Below are 5,960 nucleotides of genomic sequence, written 5' to 3'. Positions count from 1 at the left end.
GTGTAGAATCATGTCATCAGCAAATAGGGATAGTTTGAGTTCTTCTTCCCCTATTCCTATCTGCCGCAGTCTGGCTGGGCACAATCAGGAGCCACTTGTCAAAAGAAACTAACTTTATTTTTAGAACCACACACGCCAAACAAAACAGCCTCTCAGGAAAAACCCTCAGAGCCTCAACTGCCACCACCGGCTTTCCACAAGCCTCTCTCTCCCACACAAGCTTCTCTCCACCTCCCACAATCCTCCTGCTCTTGAGGCCGATTGGCTGGGTCACGTGGGCGGAGCCAAAAAAGTCCCCCAATGAGCAGCTCCGTGGTCTGAAAGGGCAGGGAAACAGCCCAATGAGCATCACCGCAGAGGAGCCAATCAGCTAGATGTTGCTGGGGCCGCTGTGAGCCAATCATCAGCCAGCAGCTGGAAGTTTGCTGGCAGCTGGAAGTTTGCTGGGGCCCCTTTGGCTGTGGCTCTCAACACCTATCCCTTTAATTTCTTTCATCTACAGCTCTGTCGTGTAGTCTAAGCTGTAGTGGAGTTTAAACAGCAGTATAGTTTAAACTCTGGCTAGAGTATCAGGGACTATGTAGAGTAGAAGGTGAGAGAGGGCATCCTTGTCCTGTTCCAGTTCTGAGAGGAAATGCTTCCCATCAGAAATGCACTTTGAGGATGAAGAGGTCCTAGTTCCTCTGCTCTCTCCCCCCACAGCCCAGGTGGGATGTCTCTTAGGAAGGTGGGGGTCCTCTCCCAAGGCTGCCCCACCTGGCAGATGGCCCAGTTCCCCTGCAGAGGCCACATCGGGGATGGGGCGAGCAGCCACCCGGCGGGCTCATGGCCAGTGCCAGGCGAGGCAGGTGTGGGCAGCCTAAGGTCCTCAGTAGCTGCCTGGGTATTGCCACCCCCCTCGTGCTGCTTCCTGAACAGGCCGCTCAGCCAGGACCAAGACCCAGGGCCTGGAACAGCCACTGCAGAGGCCATTCCAGCCTCTCGTCGCCCTTCCACTCTGAGGCTCACTGCCCTGCGCCCTCGCTGCCGCCGCCAGCCTGGAGCTCTTCACTGTAGCCATCGGACTCCCCACACGGTCGCCAGATGCCACTGCAGCAGGATTCCTGTTACCCCAGCAGGATGAAGATGCTCACCACTGGACGCCTCTGTGTCCTCAGCCCCGTTTCCAGACTCTACTGGTGCTGCCGCCACCGTGCAGCAACCAAACTCCCAAACCCCAGCTGGACTATGATGCTGCCCACCAAGGGCCCAACGTCAATGCCCTTCACCCCCCGCCATGATGCCTGACTCCAATGCCCCATGCCGGCTCCCGGATGAAGCTGCATGTTGTTGCTGCCACCACCAGACTCCATCATGGACGCATGACAGCGATACTCAGCACTGGATGCCCACTTCACCCACTGCAGCCAGACTCCTGTGGCACTGCAGGACAGAAATGATCATGGCAACATCCCTCTGTTGTCACCACAGCAGCTTCTGGACTCTTCTGCTGCCACCACCACTGTGAGTATGCAGCAAGGGATCTCCCAAACAGCAGCTGGATGCCAACACCTCAGCTGTTGCCACCCCCACGCCAACTCTCAACTCCGGACCTCCTTCGCCTGATGCCCTACGCCTGAAGCAGCTACATGTTGCTGCTGCTGCCACCAGATGCTACCACTCCATGAGGCCTCTTCAGTGATTCCATCCCAAAGATGCTGCTGTGCTGCCCAAGACCACAGAAGCTGGGAAGTTGGGCAGTCTCCATCCCAGTCGCCTCATCAGTGCCCACCGCTTGCCGCCTGCCTTTCCTCCCCCAGGACCACCCACCAGTCCTTCTGGGCCTTTGAACAGGAGTTGTGCTGACTCAGGGAACTCATCCAAGGAAAACAAGTGAGTACTTTAAACAAAGGTTGCAGTCCTCACAGCAGGCAGTGGGCGGGGCTAGGTGGGTCCAGCCTGCTGGTGAGGGGGCAGAGGTGGAGCTACTGGCCTCCTCTGGACCTTGACCCTGTGGGGCAAGCTGGAGAGGGATCTCTGGCTGCTCTGGGAGCCCAGCCTGGAAGCAGCTTCCTAACTCACCCTCACACTCCTCTCTGAAGGGGACTCTGGTTTCCAGAGAAAGCCATCTGGGCTCTTGGGCTCTGGGCAGTGGTATGAGCCAGACTGGACAGACTCCACCCACCTGGGCTTGGGGAAAAGCCCCCTCTTGGGAAAATACCCTCCTAGAACTACCAAACTTAGTCTGACATTGGCTTCTTTCATGAGATTATCAAGAAAGGAAAAATATGTTACCTAGTTTTGTCTTGCAAAGGGTAGTGTGGGGAGAGGCAAAGGCATCAGAGTTGGTAGAGCTGAATTCACATCCCTTTTAACTGGGTGACCTTGTCCAGGGTCCAGAACTAGGTACAACCTTGGTTTTGCATCTGGTAAAACAAAGATGGTGAGGATGATAAGCTATCACCATCTGTCATAGCTGGAGACCTCATGCGTGGTTCATAAATCTGACTATTCCAATAACTTAAGAAAATGACAAAGAAGGCACACAACCACACAGAAGTACCTTTTCAATAATCCGGGCGTGGCTCTGTGAACGTAAGGGCCCATGGAAAGACATAGAGCCACTGGAATTCTTTATTTTTACATAGGAGACACACAAGGGGAGTTTCCATAGAACATTTTATCCCAAAAAGGGCAAAGGGGTCGGAATACAAGGGAACAGATGAGTGTAACTCAACCCCAGTGGGTGATGCCTACACCTGGAGCCATGCCTTGTTATCTGAGCTGGGGTGACGCCCACATTACTGCAACCTGGCACTGCCCTGCCAGACTGAATGCAGTAATTGTTCAGAACCCGGTGCATCAGGGCTTAAAGGCGTCTGCATCCAAGGCAGCTCCCGACAATAAGCCATGGGCAAATCAAGTTGTTCTGCACTACCTCACCTTGGGAGCCAGGTAGGCATTCAGCAATATTTCCATGCAGAAATATATTCTCAGACTAAAGGTGACACACCTAGAAGTGCACCTTTGGATGACAACTGACCTGTGAGGTAGGGAGTTGAAATTTACATCATGTTTTTAGAGGAAATAATAATATATGGAAGGTCATAAACCAAAGCATGAAATGTTGGGTCAGGCTCATGGAATTAAAAGCTGTTTTCAAATTTGTTTAAAGTTACATTGAGATAAATCTATGTAGTTCAAACCTTCCAGGATATCCCCCACCTCTGCCGCACACACAGGGAGCAGTGTCCACAACTTTTTTACTCCTCTTTACAGTATCACCAAATGTATGTGTGTGTGTATACACACACACAAACACACACATACACATATATATACTCGCACACATATACATGATGTATTATGTAATAATTTGTTCTTTTTGGTTTGTTTTTAGACTGTCTGTAATAGAATCTCATGTACATTCTTTTGCTCCCCTTCAGCTGACCATCAGGAAGAAGGAAACACCAGAGAAGCTTGAGGATCAGAAGGACACTAGCCCTGCTCTGGTCACCCTGGAAGCTGGCTAGCCTGCACACACCAAAGCTTGAGGAAACAGCAGCCCTGCTTCAGCCACTTGAGGGCTGGCTGATCAATGCAAGGAGGAAACTAAACTAAGCAACAGGACAAATGGACTGTTTCGTCCTGTAAGAGGGCTCCCACACTGTGGTGCATTGCCACCCCTTACTTCTGTCATATGCACAGTCCTCTCCTTGGTCTTTACTACAGGACTGACAACCACCAAACACACAGCTAACCCATAATGGGGCCGGGGCAAGGGAAGATGGGAGGGACTTTGGATTGGGCAGAGGGGAGTGTGGGAGGGGAGGGGATATGGGAGTGGGAAGGATGGTGGAATGAGGTGGATTGTATTAATCTATGTACATGTATGATTGCAGGAATGGGGTGACTGTGCACTGTGTCTAACCAGAGAAATGAAAAGTTGCCTCCATTTGTGTTTAATAGTCAAAATGCATTCTGCTGTTATATATAACTAATTGAAAAAAATTCATAAAGGTCTAAGGCTTAAAAGGAAGTTTAGACACTTTAATGGTCATATAAATATGTATACTTTTCTTATATAAAATTTAAACTTATTAATTAAATTGAAAAAAAAAAACAACTAGCACATGTACTAGTTCAAACCTGAAAGGGCATTAAGGCTTGGGAACCAAGCTCACTCTTTGGAGGATGGTTTTTCTATTCTTGGTGGATTCAAAAGTTTAATTGACATAGTATGGATTATGCTATTGTTTATTGCTTTCATATTTGTCTCCCCTTTACAATGAAACTATTGGGTCAACTATAGAAGCAGCTGTTAGAGAGAGGGGGGGGCAGGAGGAGGGAAACATGGAGGGAGAAATTAAGATTATGGCATTATATAAAATTTTAAGCCTTGAAGATGATGTTTTTTGATTTAAAGGGTTAAATAATGAGCATAGAGGGGGTAACGATGTATCACAAATACTCCAAATAGTCCAAATGATGTAGTGTCCAAAAGATCCCCACCTTAATTGTAATATATAAGCCTTTCTCCTAGTAAACAAGATTTTTTTTTTGAAGTCAACAGGATTTCTAGAGAGCTCATTGTAGTTTAGCTCCTCTTTATTGTAAAGGTCAGGTTTCTCTTTCTTGTAAAAGTTAGGTCTGCAGGGCTGGGGTTGTGGCTCAGTGTTAGAACACTTACCTAGCAGGTGTGAGGCACTGGGTTTGATTCTTACACCACATAAAAATAAAATAAGGTATTGTGCCCATCTACAACTTAAAAAAAAGTTATGTCAGCAATCAAACTTGTTGATGTACAAAAGTTACTCTTTCTCTTTTCTTAGTAAAATCTTGTGAAACCTCTGTCCAATCTAAGAACATGGAAGAAAAAGTAACTATTATGTTAGCCATTGTGTTGTGTAACCATTCACTGAGTAGAAATCCCAGAGAACTTCCATACCTGGGGTCCAGGGATTTTTTGGCATTAGCCCCTCTGGATTACACCAGCTTAAATAAACCTTGTTCCTGCACATTTCTCAAGTGTCCAGCCTCCTCTGTCCTACATCAATACCTGCTTGAAATGCTAGAATGTCCCCATTCTTGAAGGACACTCAGAGACAGTCTCTCTGGCTCTGCCACAGTATGAATTCTATCCAAAGATATTAATCACAAAAAACTAAAGGGAGATTACACTATAGTGACCTCCTGGGGGGAGATTCAGTGTTGCATGATGAAACTTGTATACATATATTGAATTGCTATGATATACCCTGTAAAGTATAGAAATGATACATCTGAATAAACATGTTTTGTGAGAAATTGAATGTCATGTTTGCATTTGGGGTTGTTTCTAATATTATGCTGTAATAATATTTAATGATGTGATTACATTTTTTTAAATCTGAAAATAAATCAGAATTTTGTACAGTAACATTGTTAGTAAAGGGGATATTTTGGTGATTAGAATTTTTGCTTTCCTGTTAAAGCTAACTTGTTGAATTAAAGCTTTGCAGCAGACACCAACTCCATTAGAACCTCAGTCTGGTGAAGCCACAGCGTGGTGCCTGACCAGGGAAGTGCCCATGTGTGCCTGGTTCTTTGCCACCTAGTAGATAGGAGCCCTGACCCAGGGGGGTGGGACCTGCATTCCTGCCCCCTTACTTTCTCATGTTGGGGCACCTTGACTGCTGTGCTCTGCTTTAATCTCTCATCGGTGAGAATATTTGTCCAATGTGCCATGGGGCTGTTGAAGATCCGTGATGAAATTTATGAAGTTTAACGAAGTCTGGCTGGTTTATAGCTGAGGAGTGGCGCACCCTGCCAAAGCTGCCTATGTGACTGCCCTCTACCTGCTTTCCTGTGTGGTCCCTGTGGAAGGCAGGGGCACTCCTGTTCATCTGCCATGCAGCCTGCCAGTTTCAAAGGGTGAGAGATGTTAAGTAGCAGTGAATTGTGAGAAATGAAATGCAAGCCAATATCAGGGCAAGGTCATG

At 47.4% G+C, this 5,960-nt stretch overlaps 1 long non-coding RNA gene across 1 annotated transcript; it reads left to right on the top strand.

Moving 5' to 3' along the window:
• Positions 1-474: 474 nt before the first annotated feature.
• LOC124105101 (uncharacterized) lies at positions 475-5,291 on the top strand. The gene is made up of 2 exons (XR_006855632.2): positions 475-1,872; positions 3,426-5,291. It is a non-coding gene; the product is annotated as an uncharacterized LOC124105101 (long non-coding RNA).
• The last annotated feature ends 669 nt before the right edge of the window (positions 5,292-5,960 follow it).

Source organism: Marmota monax, unplaced genomic scaffold (assembly GCF_021218885.2).
Source record: "Marmota monax isolate L192 unplaced genomic scaffold, Marmota_monax_Labrador192_F-V1.1 WCK01_AAM20220418_F8-fsc01011, whole genome shotgun sequence".
NCBI lineage: Eukaryota > Metazoa > Chordata > Mammalia > Rodentia > Sciuridae > Marmota > Marmota monax.
Note: the sequence above shows the minus strand (reverse complement) of the source record. Positions and strands in the feature narration are given on the sequence as shown.